This window comes from Stomoxys calcitrans, chromosome 2 (genome assembly GCF_963082655.1).
Source record: "Stomoxys calcitrans chromosome 2, idStoCalc2.1, whole genome shotgun sequence".
In the NCBI taxonomy this organism is placed as follows: domain Eukaryota; kingdom Metazoa; phylum Arthropoda; class Insecta; order Diptera; family Muscidae; genus Stomoxys; species Stomoxys calcitrans.
In genome coordinates this window covers 222,320,591-222,338,320 of record NC_081553.1, presented here as the reverse complement: position 1 = coordinate 222,338,320, position 17,730 = coordinate 222,320,591, and the positions used below count along the sequence as shown (strand labels likewise).

General features: G+C 33.6%; 1 protein-coding gene across 7 annotated transcripts in view; it reads left to right on the top strand.

Annotated features, from left to right (window-relative positions):
- The window catches only part of LOC106090612 (5'-AMP-activated protein kinase subunit gamma-1), a 295,359-nt gene that overhangs the window by 143,816 nt on the left and 133,813 nt on the right, over positions 1-17,730 (top strand). The window contains exon 1 of one of the 7 annotated variants that reach the window (XM_059362926.1): positions 2,337-2,582. The exons of the other annotated variants lie outside the window; for them this stretch is intronic. The gene's annotated coding sequence lies outside the window, so the exon portion shown is untranslated. Of the gene's footprint in view, positions 1-2,336; positions 2,583-17,730 lie in introns of those variants that run through there. 7 annotated transcript variants of the gene reach the window in all.

Here is a 17,730-nt window from a genome sequence, read left to right as displayed (position 1 = left end):
TTTGCTCTCTTAAACTGTGAGAGCTTTTGTTTTTTTATTTTATATCTGTTTGCAATTATTTTGCCGGCTTCAGGTGAAGGCGTTACGAGACACTGATAAATGTGCGAGCAATTATTCAATAATATTTATTTATGAGATATAAGTTTTAACTTAAGTGGGGTGTGGCATGAAAAGGTTGGTTAAAGATGTAAAAATGATTGAAGAGTAAATGACATTTGGTAAATTCGATATTAACCATTTCATTTTTATAATTTTCATTGACATTTTATCTTTAGAAAAATTTTCATCGAAATTTTGTTTTTAGAGAAAACTTCATAAAAATTTTGTCTTTAGAGAAAATTTTATAGAAATTTTGTCTTTAGAGAAAATTTCATAGAAATTTTGTCTTTAGAAATTTTCATAGAAATTTTGTCTTTAGAGAAAATTTTATAGAAATTTTGTCTTTAGAGAAAATTTCATAGACATTTTGTCTTTAGAGAAAATTTCATAGAAATATTGTCTTTAGAGAAAATTTCATAGAAATTTTGTCTTTAAAGAAAATTTCATAGAAATTTTGTCTTTCAAGAAAATTTCATAGAAATTTTGTCTTTAAAGAAAATTTCATAAAAATTTTGTCTTTAGAGAAAAAAAAAAAATAGAAAAATAGAAATTTTGTCTTTAGAGAAAATTTCATAGAAATTTTGTCTTTAGAGAAAATTTCATAGAAATTTTGTCTTTAGAGAAAATTTCATAGAAATTTTGTCTGTAGAGAAAATTTAAGGTGATGCCTTAAATGCATGGTCCTAGATTTAGATATCAAATTCGTATTCTACTCCCAAATACCTTTTTTTAAGTCCCATATTGCGATGGTCAGTAAAAAATTGCTCTTTGTGGGGTATTTTGGAAAAGAGTTAGACCCCCAGAAAATTGGTCCCGAAAGTGTGTATCCATTCTTGCTCTGCCTGGTAAATATGCCCGATTTAGGGGTGTTTTGGGGAGTGGGTTGGTCCCCCAATCTCTAAGCTCTGAAAATATATCAGCAACGTGCTCTATTCTCATATATCTACAATATATATCATATATTTGAACCCCATATTGCCATTGGCCTCAAAATTGGATATTAAATTCGTTTTCTAATTTTGTTTAAACTCCTTATTGCAAAAGTCAGCAAATATGTCGAGTATGGGGTATTGGCCTAAAAAAACTATAAATATTTAGTTCCACTCTCTTTAAGACCAAAATTGTCTTGGTGAGCAAATACGTTAATTTTGGGGGTTGTTATGGTGGTGGGACATCCCCTAGATAGTTGGTCTCGAATGTTGATATCAGATTCATAGTCTACTCCCAAATACCTTCCATTTGAGCCCCATTTTTCCATAGTCGGCAAACATTACCGGGGGGTGTATTGGGGGATGGGCGGCCACTCAGTGACTTGGATTTGAAAATATATATCGGATTCGTGTTTTACTCTAAAAACCTTCTTATTTGAGCCTCATATTGCAATAGTCAGCAAATACTTCCTATCTGGGTGGTTTTGTGGGGTTGGGGTGGCCCCATAGGCACTTTTCCCGAATATTGATATCAGTGCTTTACTCCCAAAGACCTTTCATTTGAGCCCCACATTGCTATGGTCGTAAATTTGTCCCCTTTGGGGGATGTTTTTGGGGAGAGGCGGCCCCCCAAACACTTGGTCCCATATTTGGACATCAGATTCGTATTCTATACTTAAATACCTTTTATTTAAGCCCCATATTCCTATGGCCAGTAAATAAGTCCTGTTTGTGGGTGTTTTGGTGAAGGGGTGGACCCCAGAAACGTGGTCCCACATTTGGATATTAGATTCGTATACTACTCGTAAATACCTTTCATTTGAGTCCCATATTGTCATGGTCGGTAAATATGTCCGATTTAGGGGTGTTTTGGGGGTTGGGGTGGTCCCCCTGGCACTTGGTCCGACAATTGGATATAAGATACAAACAAACAAACACAAATAGATTTTTATATATAAGATATTAAAGAGAGTGCAACTTAAACGATAAATCCAAACCTGCCAATCTTAGCTCGTTTGGGTTTGTTTATGTTAAAAAAATATTTGATTTCTTTACTTCGCCTTAAATTATGGCACTCACCTCGCTAGGCACACGCGAAACCCATAACAGCATTGTTAAAACAAAGCCACTCAGCCAGTCACAATAGCATATAGCAGCAAGTGAATGCTCTTTGCCTTTGCGCCAAAGAAAGCAAGAAATTCAAAAAGCTAGAAGAAAAAGCAAGGCTAGAAAGACATATGTAGGCACACACGGCCGATAAACAAACAGTAAATCGGCAGTAGTAGAGCACACAGTCCAGCCAGACAATCAACAGCCAAAAACAGTCGAGACGTTCGGTGGCAAGAGAATTTATTAAAAAAAGCACACACACAAATATTTAACATAAAGCGGCTATCTACAATACTACCAAAATTAAAACCAATACCAATACAATTTTTGAAACGCTTCCTTTGCGACAATAAGCGTTGACCAACTGTTACTGTTATGTTTTAGTTCAACTGTTGCATCCCCATAGTGATGTTCACAACAGTGAGCGGGCGCGTTTATTATAACGTAACGTTAATTTGGACATACCATTGCAACTTTTGATTTCTTTTGGTTGCTGTTACACTCGCTCTCTCTCTCACTCTCTGTATATTGCTCTCCTTTGTGATTTGTTAGATTCCTGTTGTGTTTTGATTTTTGATTGGATAAACAGGGAAATATTTGAAATATTTTTATAATTTCGCTATTGCATTTTCAAAATATTTTCAATTTTACCAAAAGTGATAAACGAAAACGGTTTTGTGTTTTATTTTTAATTTGTTACATTTGAAATAGTTGCTTAAAACACACATTTTATAACAATTGCAGATTGTGGATACGTGCTTTATTTTCGTTTTATACTATAAAATATTTTTCATATTTGTTTTTTCCAAAACAAATAAAACCACACAGAGCAGATGAGAACACACAAAAGGAAGAAGAAGAAGCGGAATAATTGAAACATTGAAAAAATTAAGCAAAATATTTGTTTAACAAAAGCATTTTGCCAGCTAAAACAGCAAGAAATTAAATAAAACCTACCAGCCAACTAAATAAGAAAAAAAAAAACAAAAACACACGACGGCTATTATGAATTATTATTGAGAAAATAAAAGAAAAAAAAATAATATGTGTGTGTATTTCATGTAAATAAATGTTATACCAAAGTGCAAATAAAATTTTCAAAATGAGAAATTCCTAAGCAAAATTAAAAAAAAAATAATATCTATTAAATAAATTTAACAAAAATTCAAAATAATATACAACAAGTAGGTCGCTGGAGCTTCCAGAAATGCGTATGCAAAAAATAAAAATTCGAAAACAAGAGTTTTTATGTCAATTGTGAAATATCGAAAGTTTTATTATGGCCTATAAAATGTGGATTTTCATTAAAAGAATACAAGTTTTTATGAGAAAAATTTTGTTGTTTTCTATTTGTGGCGATTTTCAGTGTCGTTCGACTATTAAAATTGGAAAGAACCCCATCGGGAATTGTGTAACCAACATTCATTTATATGGAAATGGAAAATGTATTACAGATTTGTTCTCCATTTATAACAAATTTAAAATTTTACGAATTCAAACGATCACATGTTTTGGCAAAAAATTATTTATTAATTAGTCAAATGACAAAAATGTGTGAAAGTTATGAAAATTTCAGAATCCATTCACTTTTACTCGAAAGTACACCCTTTAGCCTAGAATATTTCTCTGAGTCGGTCAAAAACCAGTTGCCAGCTGAACGAATGTAAACTGCCGGTATTTTGGCTCATTCTCACGTACAATGACCGAAGTTACACTGATCTCCTTTTTACTTCCTTTCAGTAATAGCCACGATACGGATTTCCCCATAGAATTTTCATCGTTCACTGCTCTACAGTGGTATATGGGATCAATTAATTTTTATGAGAAAAATATATTTTTGATTTTTGGCGATTTTTCAGTGCCCTTAGACTAATTAAATTGGAAAGAGCTCCGTCGGGAATTGTGTCAACAAAATTCATTTATATGAAAATGGAAAATGTATCACAGACTTGTTCTCCATTTATAAAAAATTTTAGTTTACAAATTATCAACTTACAAGGTAGCTGACACGAAGTTTGAATTGGTAATCAAACGATCACATGTTTTTGAGTGAAAATATTTTTTATTCAAATTACAAAAAGTGTGGAAGTAATCCAAATTTCGGAATCCATTTTCTTTTACTCGATAGTACCACCATTTGCTTTGAGCATTGCTCTGAGTCAGTCAAAAACCAGTTGCAAGCTGCACGAATGTAATGGCCGAAGTTACACTGATCCCCTTCTTACTTCCTTTCAGTAATAGCCACGATCCTGGTTTGAGCCTATGTGTGAGAGCTTGCATTGTTGCGGTTATCAAAGATTCGCCTTCTCTTGCTCATTTTTCGAATTTCTTTCAAGACTTTAGACAATCAAATTGTGGTGTACCAGAATTGACCGTCCTATGTTGGCCAAGCGGAACAGTCGCCGCATCACCACTTTTATCGAAGAATCTGGCGACCATTTGCTGCCAAGCGCTTTTCCACGAACAACTCTCGTTGGATTTCGGGCTCATACATAGATCCATGATTCGCCACCTGTGACGATCTTAGACGTACTTTGTAGCACCACGATCGTATTTTTTAACATTTCTTCGCACTAATCGACACGAACATGTTTTTATGCGATTGTCAAATTGTGCTGCAACCAACGAGAACAAGCCTTTTTTACGGCAAGGCGTTCGAGCTATGGTGGAAGATAAGCCCAAGGATGCCTCTATCTCTTGGTTATCCCCATGACCATCTTGTATTATAAGTTCACGCACTGCATTAATCTTCTCTAGTACAAAGGCCTTATTTGGACGACCTTCGTGGAATTCGACTTTGAGCGAGCGTCGGCCACGACTGAATTCATTAACCAGTTTTTCAACGTGCTATAAGATGATGTTTTATCGCTATACAAAGATTTATGTTCATCAATGCACTCTTGTCGTGATAATCGACACCGAAAGTTGTGAAAATTAGTCGCACGAAAATGTTCAAGAGTTAATCCATTGCGGAATTCGACTTTGAACGAACGTCGGCAACTACTGAATTCATTTAACCAGTTTTTCACAGTGCTATAGGATGGTGTTTTATCGCCATACAAAGAGTTAAATTTATCAATGCACTCTTGTAGTAACTGACGCCGAAAGTTGTGAAAAATATTCGCACGAAAATGTTCACGAGTTAATTATATTGCGGAATTCGGCTTCGAACGAACATCGGCAACTACTGCATTCATTAAACCATGCTTCATCGCCATACGATGCATTGCACTATTGTCGTGATAATGAACGCCGAAAGTTGTGACAAAATAGTCTCACGAAAATGTTCACGAGTTAATTTCAGTCACTGTAAGCAACATAAATGATGTGCGTCAAAAAATTTTGAGTACGATTATACTAGAAAATGTCAAACTTTCTAAATGTCAAACTGCACTGGCAACACTAAGTGTTGCATAGGCCTATAACTTATATAGCAGCCCTCGTAATCGTAAAGATATTCATACTCGACATCCTCGGTATGATTGCCCGGATTTCCGCCAGCAGGAACATATTATATTATATATATTATTTCAGTCTCCGGGTCCCCGATGTAAACCCCCAGGCCCACTCTGTCCTCTATCTTTTATACATCGGGGCAGAATGAACTTCCAGATGCCAATACCAGAGTTTTGTCAATCCAAGACTTTGCCGCTGGCAGTAGTGTCGTTTCAGGTATCCGATCCGAAACCTCTTCCATTCCTTCCAGGCTTCATATTGTCTACTCGATTATAATCATACCGCGATGGTATGATATGCTCTTATCAGCTATGGGACGCCACTTTGGTATGGTATAACTTGGTGTGGTGCGTGCCACCCCGTTATGACATTCTTTGATCATCCCATAACTCTTATCCTCTATTCATTCTCGTATCCTCTATCCCTCTATGGGTCGGATATCTAGAATAGTCTCCAGTGCCATAGTGGGCGCAGAGCTCATCGCTCCGCCTATGACAAGATAACATGTTCTCTGAACTTGTTGTATTGTCCTTAAATAATCCTGCGTACAAATCTGGGTCTGAATTACCGTGATCGATTTAAACTTTATCCCGTATTTAATGGTTGTTTACCCACTTTTATAAATATTTTGATATAAAATTTTTAAGAAATTCGATGATCAATTTAAACATTGTGTTCTTAAATTTCAAAAACCCTCGTTCAATAAAGAAGTGCATAATTCACAGCGGAGAAATTTCGGAGGATTTTACTCGCTCACGTACTCGTAATTTGACCCCTAAGTGGACTGTTATAATTATTCTTGATTCAAAGTTATAAAATATATCACTCAAAACTTCACAAACTACGCTCCCTGAAAAGGAAGTCGAAATATATATAAAAAAATACACTTATTGTAAGCTTTACAGTTTATACTTAAATGAAGCAGGAAAAAAAAATATTGATCATATGCCAGTGATCATTCACAATAGCCCGCATGCATCATATATATACGAGCTGTGTTTAGTACGCATATGCATAGAAACTGCTGTTTAAGTAAAACACGCTCAAACAATCCTTATGCTGCACTTTATCTCCATCGCAGTCCACCAAACTACCGAGGGATAAGTAAGTATTGCTATTACCTCGGATTCTGGTCCCATTTCGAGCCTATGCCCCGTCTTCATAGTGCCCAAAATATGTGAGCTTTGCCGGTACGCTCCCGTATGTGGCTTTTACAGTCCAGTTTGCTAACAAGCCAGATTTCTTGATGAAAACACCCAAAATCCGTAGAGACCTCAATCCTTGGATGGCGTAAAAACTTTTTTGCCTGCAATTTGTTATTACTTGGAGCTATGAAAATATATTATAAAGTTGGGGGTCTCAGTTTTGCGTTTTGAGAACTCGGAGGGTTTTCCCAGTTTTTTTGTTAAAAAATGCCAGTATTGGCAGAGTTAACACAATTTATAAAAATTAGACTTAAAACGCATCTACATTAAATCTTCTTTACAGTCCAGTAAGCAAAATTGATAGTGCTAAGCCAAGTTTTCTGTATAGAGACGAAACAATGAAATTACCTTTTTACGAACAAATGCAAAAAATTGACTTTTCACATTTTTTGATTTGTAACTCGCATAACTTTTGACTGAAGAATCGAAAAATTAAAAAACAAATAAATTTGTTAGTCAAATTTCTTGGACACTATAAAAGATATCCCTCACATTTAGGCTTGTTTTTGACCATAAATGCGCTTTTGACAGCCCGAACAAAATTTTGTAGGGCCGAGGTGACCAACTTTGAAGACCCGCCAATGGGACCTCTAGAGGCCTGAAATTTTGCATATAAACTGGAAAGCACCTCGGCTATAGCCATGTAATTTCATGAAGATATCTCTATCCGTTCCAAGATGGCAGACTTATTTCCACTTATTTTTTCTTATCCCACTGTGCGTTGGTGTAGCATAACTTCTATTATGAATAACATTCCTTTTAAATAAACTCTGTGGACAATGGTCTTGATGGCTTGTAAACAATAAAATGAGCTGGAATAAAATAAATAGCATGAAGCAATTATTTCTAGTTGGTCAGATATGCCAGTGTGAATTTTTGAAAGTTGCCTTGTTGGCGGCAAATAGCTAGATGACAGGTGTCTTGTGCTTTTTTTTCAGTATCTTATTGCTAATCCATATATAGGTGACCAAATTTGAAGATCACACCGATGCATAAAATTTTGCATTAAAACTGAATAGCATCTCAGCTATAACTATGTAATTTCATGAAGATATCTCTATCCGTTCCAAAATGGCAGACTTATTTTTTATCCCACTGTGCGTTGGTGTAGCATAACTTCCATCATGAATAACATTCTTTTTAAATAAACTCAGAGGCAAATGGTTTTGGTGGCTTGTAAACAATATAATGAGTTGTCAATAAAATAAAAAGCATGAAGCTATTATTTCTAGTTGGTCAGATATGCCAGTGTGAACTTTCGAAAGTTGCCTTGTTGGCAGCAAATAGCTAGATGACAGGTGTCTTGTGTTTTTTTTTCCAGGATCTGTATTGCTGATACATAATGAGTGCGAGTTTGCTTACACAACCATTGCTAAGAATATGCTTAAAAAAACATAGCTTGTACCTACTATACACTATGTAGCATGCAAACTATTGTGAATGATCATTGTCAGATGGTTTATGATAGCTGCAAAAAAGAACTTTGTATATGTCATACCTTTTCAAATTTCAGTTTTTTGTGGTCTTTATGAAATGGGTTGGGAAGGTGGTCAAAATTTTATTTTATGTGGCTCATATCAACAGTTCAAAAGTTGCACACCTAATTCCACTTTTATGTCTTATAGAACACTGTGCATCGGCTTCTGTTGTCTTGCCATCATTCTTGTTCACAGAAAACTTTGAACTACATAAAATGTCCATAATATCACTCATATTGTATGTATACATTGTATAACACCCAGCAAGCAGTAACCGATGCTATAACCAAAGCAGTGCATCGACATTGTAAAACTTAAGAAATTTGTCTCTAAGCTGCTCCAGCTTAGCGTACTTCCTTAAAGGCACGTGCTTTCTCGCCCACTCAGTTAAAGCAAAGCCGAAGAAAAAACAAATCGTTACAAAAAATTAAATAATATTAGCTATGTACCATGCAAGTCGGAGGCAGACAAATAGAGACGATATGCATAATGTCCAACAAAGGTCGTTTCCATTAGAAAAAACAAAGCCAAACAAGACAAACGCAAAAAGCAAACGTACATTTTTAATGCCATGAAATGCATTTTCCGCACTAACATGTGTTTTCTTTGCACAATTGTGCCCTTTCTACCTAATAAAAGCAAGACAAACAATAAAAGTTTAATAGTAGGGTTTTAGAAAATTGTCATACATTAGGTAAAAAAAAATTATTTTATATTTAATATTTTATCACACTTTGAAAATTTAATTGTCGCAAAATGTATTGAGCATGCTACAATGGTCGTCATTTCAACCTTGCCAGGGGCCTCTTCAGACTGCTTTTCCACAGAATGATTACATGTTTCCATCTAATCTAATCTTTAAGCTGCAAAGCAGTACGAAGAGACCCCTGGTAGGGCCGAAATTGCAATCACTGAAGCCTGCCCAATACATTTTGCCTTCATTTTTTAAAGGGTTTTTTCTAAATAGAAATTGAAACAAAAACCCATTGGTATAAGCCAGACACAATTCCAACAACTAAATGAAATGATTTTGTGACCAAAAAAAAAAAAAAACACAGAAACAAATGAAAATAAATTTTCTTTAAAAAATGCTTAGATATTTCCTTAATAAGGTTAGATTTTTTTCTTTGCAGATTTTGTAAAAATTCCTTTTTTTTGTAAAAAATGTCAAAATGTGTTTTTCTTAATATTGTAAAAAATTGATTTTTTTTACAATAAATTTTACAATTTTTTTTTTTGTATAATTTTTTTCTGTTGAATTTTTTATTGACAGAAAATTTTTATATCAAAATTTAATTTTTGTACAAAATTTTGTAATTTTTCTGTATTTAAAATTTTTTAAAATATCATAACAAAAACATGTCTAATATTTGGAAAAGTGCAACGCCACCATATATATTGTTTTTCACATATTGTGAAAATTTATTTATTGTTATCCCCATCGAATGGGGGATGGTTATAGCAGTGCACACGAGTCATTTTGGCTTGAAATCTAATTAAGTTCATAATTTAAGCAATTTAACAACAATATGTTAATGACGAGAGAGGTAAATGAGGCTGATGAAAAGTGAATTGAGCGGTCGAATGAGTTTGGGTGTAAATACAAATCAAAGGAAATAATCTTTGTGTATTTGTTTTATAAAAATCATGGTAATCTTCAAGTTCATTGATATACGGAATACAAAAATAGGTTCTTCCTTGTCTCTAAGATGTACACGTACAAACATAGTGGTTTGTAATGCTAGACATGAAGAAATTATGATATTGATGAAAGAGTTTGCTTAAAACAAAGCTTGTTGCCATGTACAATATGTTTACAAAACACAGCTTGTACGTACCATACAATATGCAGCTGACGAACTATTTTGAATGATCATTATTATATGGTAAATGTCAGCTGTAAATATAAACAGAGCAAATGTTTTTCATTCGGTGCTTTGGTTAAATTTTTTGGTGTTATTTTGATTCTTTTCAAGTTATATAGCTGTCGATGGTCATATAATCAAAGTAGATAATCTTCGTGTATTTGAAGTATGAAAATCATTGTAATCTTCTTTAAGTTCATTGATATACTGATTACAAAAAATGGTTATTTCAACTTTTTAACACTTGCATGTACAAATATAAAGGGATTTTTACCGCTAGACGTGAGGAAATACTATATTGATGTGTGAGTTTGCTTAAATGACCGTTGCTATGGATGTGCTTACAAAACACAGATTGTGCCTGTCGTTCACAATAGTTATACAGTTCGTTTAACTATTGTGAATGATCATTGGAAGATTGATCAATAAATGCGCTAGCAGTGGCTCTAGAACTGAAAATCGGATGAAATACATATATGGCAGCTATATTTAAATCTGGACCGATTTCTATTTCACCAGTAATACTAAGAGCTAAAAGAAAATCTTTTCTGCCAAATATCGAGAGAATCGGTAAAGAAATGAGTACTTTATTGTAATATTTCTCAAAATCGGAACCGATTTTGACCAAATTAAATAGAAACAATAGGAAAGAATTGTAAAAAATGTTGGGAAGATTGGTCAATTAATGCGCTCGGAGTGAAAATCGGGCAATTTATATATATAGGAGCTATATCTAAATCTGATAGATAGAATCGGTTAACAAATGAGCACTTTATTGCAATATTTCTCAAAATCGAACGAACATATATATGAGAGCTATATCCAAATCTAAACCGAATTTTTCCAATTTCAATAGGCTTTATCTCTACGCCAAAATTAATGCATGTGGAAAATTTGAAGACGGTCGGATGAAATTTTTGACCTGTACTTTGTACACAAATTTACATGTACAGACAGACAGTCGGACATAGCTAACTCGAATCAAAAAGTGAATCAAACTGTATACTTATCAATGGGTCTCTCAAATGGATCTCTCTTCCTTCTGAGTGTTGCAAACAAAACAAATGTACTATGATATAATACCCTGTACCACAGTGCTGGTATAGGATATAAATAGTATTGTATTGATTCAGAGACATACACGTACAAATATATATGGAATTAACAACGTGCACATTATTTAACCGGGATATTGATGTGCGAGTTTGCTTAAATAACCATTGCTAACAATATGCTTGCAAAACAAACCTTGTACCTCACTGTGAATGAATGCAGCGCACAAAGTATTGTGAATGACCAATGTCATATGGTTAATATCTTCTTATATTTAAAAATTAATTTGTGTTTGCTTGTTGGTTTGTTTGTTTGTCTGTTCCGTATAGGTTTTAAAACTGCTCAACCGATGTTCTTGAAATTTTAAAAACTGCTCAACCGATGTTCTTGAAATTTTAATAGCTGGCGCATAATGATCCCATGGTGAAAATTGGGTACTAAATTTTTTGACATCTTAAGGAGGCGGACCCTCCCACTTACCCTAATTTTCAGAAATCGTAGATCTCGAAATTTTGTGTGTTCTTACAATGTTCTTACAAAGTTACACGAGATAACTAAACTAAACTAACTAAAAATTTGGTATCAAAATTTCGGGTAGGTTGCGTAGGGTGGCCGCCCCATCCCAAAACCCGCCAAATATATATATATACAGAGTTTTACCATTACAGGGTGATGGAGTGAAGGGTAAGTGGAAAAGGGTGGCGGATTATGGGGTCGCATAGAATACCTTCGCGGCCATGGCAGGGTGGGCGGCCAGGGTGAAACACGTTACCTCTCGTTCACAAAGTGTATGTGTTGGCTTGATCTAGGTTTTTACTTGTGTTTGCAGTTTTAATTGTTGCAGTCTCTTAGGGCTAGGTTGATGGGATGAAACCACACCCAAGAGTGACCGTCTAGAGCTAGATAGGTCTCCAATCAGTTTAATGCCACCAATGACTTATAACAATATGGGTCTCAAATTAAAATTATTTTAGAGTAGAAAACGTATCCGATATCCAATTATGGGACCCCAAAACATCCCTAAATCGGACATATTTATGGACTATGGCAATATGGGCCTCAAATAAAGGGTATTTGAGAGTAGAATACGAATCAGATATCCAAATGAGGGACCCTCTGCCCAAACACGCCCCAAAGAGGACAAATCTAGCAACCAAATCAATATTAGGCTCAACTGAAAGGTTTTTGAGAGTATAGCACGAATCTGATATCAACATTCCAAAAAAGTGGCTATGGGGCCACTCCACGCCCATAACAGGCCCCAAATAGGACTTATTTGCTGGCCATTGCAATATGGGGCTCAAATAAAAGGTATTTTCGAGTAGAACACGAATCTGATATATATTTTCAGGGCCAAGCCACTCAGTGGCTGCCTCATCCCCTAAAACATACTTTCTACAAGTAGAAAGGGAAAAGACATTTTATTTTAATAAAAACTTTAGAAAAATTTTGATTTTATAAAAATCCTTGCAAAATTTTTAGAAAATTTTATTAGAAAAATTTGTCATGTTTTTTGTAAAGAACAATTTGTGTAGCTTAGGGATATGCTGACTGCTTTTATCCTACAGCCTGGTTATTGGTATTATGCATTTGTCAATAGATTAACTTCTTCATCTCTACAAAGAATCTTTTTTTTATAAATTTTGACTTCCCTTTAGCCTTTCACAAAAGTAAACAACTTTTCACAGCTAATGACCTCTGGCTTGTTGTTTTTGCAAACGCTTATATATATAAAAATACATTTAAGAATTCCCGCATTGTGTGGACATATCAAAAATTAAGCAAATAAAAATAAAGAAAAAATATTTATCTTATCTCAGGCAATGGATGGTGCTTATTAAATGACTTCGCCTGAAAGGGCTCTCAATGTGTCCACAGAGTACTTAGAACTCGTGGTGTTTATTTGTTTTCATTTGAAATCGGCCGAATTTCTTTCAGACAAATGAAAATTTGCCATAATTTAAGGTAAAAAAAAAGCTAAAAAAGAATCTTAAATTTATTTTTACTATCACATGCTCATGCCAGGCATTTAAGATATTTCCATATCGTTTTTGCTTAGTGAGTGTTTATTGAGCTTATCTTGCCAAAAACAAAAAACCAAAAAAAAAAGAAGATATTGATTCAATTATATAAATATTTTGCTTCAATTGTTGTTTCTACTATTTCAAAATTAAAATGTTCATCGGTCTGTGTGTGTGTGTGGGTGTTAGTGATTACTTTTAAGCATCTAGGGAGCAACAAAGAAAAAAAAGGCATTTTCACCCCACTCACACTGCGCCACATATGATTTTACGCAAAACTAACAAAAAAAAGACAATTCTATGGTAGACTTTAAACACTCGAAACAATTTTTCAAAATTTCCTATATACAGATAAGCGAGCGAGGATGGTGCTCTGTTTGCTCTTCAAAATAACATGAATTAGCAAGTGTTTTGGATATTTGCACAAAAACAACAAGAAAAGCAAATATTCTCAGGGGGGAATACTTGGGAATATGGGTTGACTATGACGTTTGCTATCACAAACAAAAAAAAAGCTATTTTTCATTTCATCGCTATGAACGAGTGAATTTTAAATTGTCTTTTTTTTTCATTTTATTTTGTTTTTTTGAGTTCATATAGAAAATTTTATTTAAAGAAAATATTGTAAAAATGTTATTTTTTTTATTAAAGATGTTTTGAAGCACACTTTTGTCATTTGTTTATATTTTAAAAGAAATTTTTGTGAAAATATTTTTCGAAAAATTGTTACAGAAAATTTTTTAAATTTTAATTTTATAGAAAATCATTTTTAAATTTTTATTTAATAGAAATTTTTTTAAAAATATATATTATAGAAAATTTTAATCAAAATTTAATTTTTATAGTAAATTTACTCAAAAATCTTAAATAAAAAAGTTGTCAAAATATTTCTATAGAAAACTAAGCTAAATTTTTTTTTTAAAGGTTAACCAACATTTTATTAAAAAATTTTATTTTATTTTAAAAATATTTTGCAAAAAAAAAAATTCATAAAAATTTTTTGTAAAATTTGCAGTATATGGAGAAATTTTCAATTGCTGGTTTATAGAAGATTTTTTCAAAAACTCACCCTTATTCCCATAGTCGGTGGCGAAAATCGACAACAGTCGCAGTCAAAGACGAATTTCACGTTTCGTGGTATTCTGTAACTTATTCGCCTTCGATAGTTTCATAATAGAAATATATTGTGACAAATAAAAAAATAATTTAAAAGTAGGCTCCATACAGTTTAGAATGCAATTAACTTATATATCGATCGTTTTCGTTTCACAGTCGAATTCGACTTATGTGATACGAAAACGAAACGAATGTTCATATTCAACAACCATAATACTATTTTGTTAAATTTTCGACATTCGACTACGCCATCGCCAACCAGAATAAGTAGGATTAATTTTTAAACAAAACTAGCTGGACAGAGCTCGCTCAGCTGCTCAGCTGCGCCTTCTTTGACTCTCTTACTTTATCTTAATCCTATTTTTACACGGTCAGTCCTGTTTTGGGGTGCTATAAAGGCCTTTCAGATATTTCGCCTCTATATGGATTCCATTTTCGTGCTCTTCTCCCAAATACTTTTCATTTGAGCCTTATATTGCTGCGATCGGTAAATATATTCGGTATGGGAGTATTTTTGGGGGTGAGACGGACGCCCCTATATAATATCGTGCTCTAGTCTCAAATACCTTTCAGTTGAGCCCCAAATTGTTTTTATTGGTTTATATTTCCATTTGGTGGGTTTGGTTCTGGTGGTAGTTTGGAGTTGCCAAACCCTTTGCTTCCAAAGTGGATATCAGATTCATACCACAAACCACATTTGAGCTACATATTGCTATAGTCGGTATATATGTTTGGTTTAGAAGGAGTTAATGAGGTGCGACGTCCCTGAAACACTTGGTCTTAAAACAGATATCAGATTTCGTTCTCTTTTTGAATCCACAAATATGTTCACTTTGAGGGATATGTAGGGTGCGACGGCCATCTACGTACTTAGCCCTGAAAAATATCAGCATAGTGCTCTACTCTCAAATTTCGTTTTATTTGAACCCCAAATGCTATTGTATTGGGGGGAGTTTATGGGGTAAGGAATGGGGCATCCCCCTAGGTTATTTGAACCTAAAAATTTTATACCAATTTCGTGTTTTTGGGGTACCATAAGGTGCCATACACAATTTCACTTAAATCTATGAACGCATCTCCGAGATCTGACGTTTTTGAAAATTGGGGTATGGGGGAATATCAACAAATGTAGTACCCTATTTTCACCGGGTGCCCAAACTCTACCATCCGAGAAAATTTCATGAGAATTGGTTCAGCCGTTTTTGAGTCTATACGGAACAGACAAACAAACTAACAAATAAACAAACAAAGCGCAACAATTTCATTTTTATATAATAGTTTTATTTTTTAATTTATTTTTATGGAACACTAGCTGAACCGGGCCCGCTCCTCTGCGCCTTCTTTTACAATATCTGGAACAAAATTTTCCTTTGAATGTTTATATTGGACAATTCAAGAGCTTTTAGTAAAATACCTTACTGCGAAAGTGATAAATTTTTTGTCGCTTGACTGACAGTTTGTTACTTCTAAATGTCTTTATATGAACCATATATGACCTTTGTTTGTCTATGAGATCGTTCGGAGGGCCTTGTATCATTTTAGTTTATTCATTTTTACTCCATTATTATAATCCTTTATTTGAGCCCTATATTCCCATGGGTTTTTTGGGAGTGGAACGTCCCCACAAACATTTCGCCTCGAATGTGGATATAAAATTAGTTCTCAACTTTTTTTATTTTGGTGGATTGGAGTAGCCGGACCCTTTGATTTTTTTTGCAATTTTCCCTCACAGTTTTCACTTTTGCCGCTCTTGGTTTTTCCTGTAACCAATGTGCTTCATGATTGAACGATAAATCATTGAGCTTAGTTGATTACAAACATACGCAAAGATATGTTTATTAATGTTAGGATTTATACTTTTTATTTCATTCCAAACTATTGCTCTATCAATTTATCATTCGTTTTGTGTACATTTTCATTCCAGGCGTCTGTTATGGGTATAACATACGTATGTATTTTAATGACAGACGGATTTGCTCTCTGTTTGTTTGTTTCGTTTTTTTGATTTATTGTTTGAGATTTTATATAAAATGCAACCGAAGCTCGTATAAATACATATAATTATATGGTTTGCAGTTTGTTATTGTTTTTTATTTTTATTTGTTTGATTTTTTGTTTGTTTGCAAAATTTTAAATTGTTTAGGCTTTTACCCATTTGATGGGATCAAGGGGAAGATTGTGAATGGAATTACTAAAATTTATAACTTGTGCGTTTATTTTCCCCAGTAGAGAGAAATCAAGCGTGTTTTAACAATAATTTAATTTTCTTTGTAACATTTTATACATTTAACATTTGCACATTTCTAAATATGTAAAACAGTAAGTTTTTATTTTAGTATGATGTTATATTATATTCCATTTTCGAATTGTTGCCAATTATTTGCCACGAGGCGAAAAATTAAGCAAGTGGCATGTTTACTTTGTTCTTAAAATAAAAATTCAGCAAATAAGTGTAAATGTATAATTTTGGCCAGATATTTGTTTTGTTAAATTAAATTCACATTTTCTTTATTAAAAAGTTAAATGTGCCAAAGTTATTTGGCATGTTACCAACAGCTGCTATCCAATAATGTTCATTCACAATAGTTAATATGCAACACAGCTCTTGCTGATTAGAGAGCAATGTTTTGTAAGCATATACTCAAAACGTTTACTTAACTTTGTGCGGGATTCTCGTAGAAAAAAAATTCGTGTTAGCTAACCGGAATATTAATTTATCGTAAGGATAAACTTCCTGTTAACAAATTTAGTTTTCTCCTACACTTTTAAGGTAATTTAGAAGATAAGGCAACAATACGTAGCAGTTAAGGCCAAAATAGAATGAGGGCGTTGAGGAGCGTCGCGTTGAAAAATGCAACTCTGCAAACAAATGTTAAAAATGAACTCGCCAAAGTTAAGCAATTTTTAACTTTGAAGACTAATAACAATAGGTGTGGTACAACACATAATAACGCAATTTCTTATGCAGAGTTGCATTTTTGCAACGCAACGATCAAAAACAAAGTTCAACGCCCTCATTCTGTTTTGGCCTGTTTTTGTTGTCAGTTGAATAAAAGCAACTCCAAATTAAATTGTTTTCATAACTTTATGATTTAAACAGCTTTCTCACAATTTTAACAATTTATAGACATACAAAATCAGCTTTTGCTCACATATTTAGGTTAAGTCATACAAAAATAACATACTAGTGTGATAGCAAAAATTATGAATCGTATGTAAATTGACAATTTTGACACACAAAATGATATACCAATTATACATAAAAAGTGACATAACATAAGACAAGAACATATAGAGTTATAAAGCCTTAATCATGTAGTCAAAAACTATGCTAGGGAGACTGAAAGAATAAAGCACTATACATGTCATATACAAATTAAAATCGAGTTATGACTATA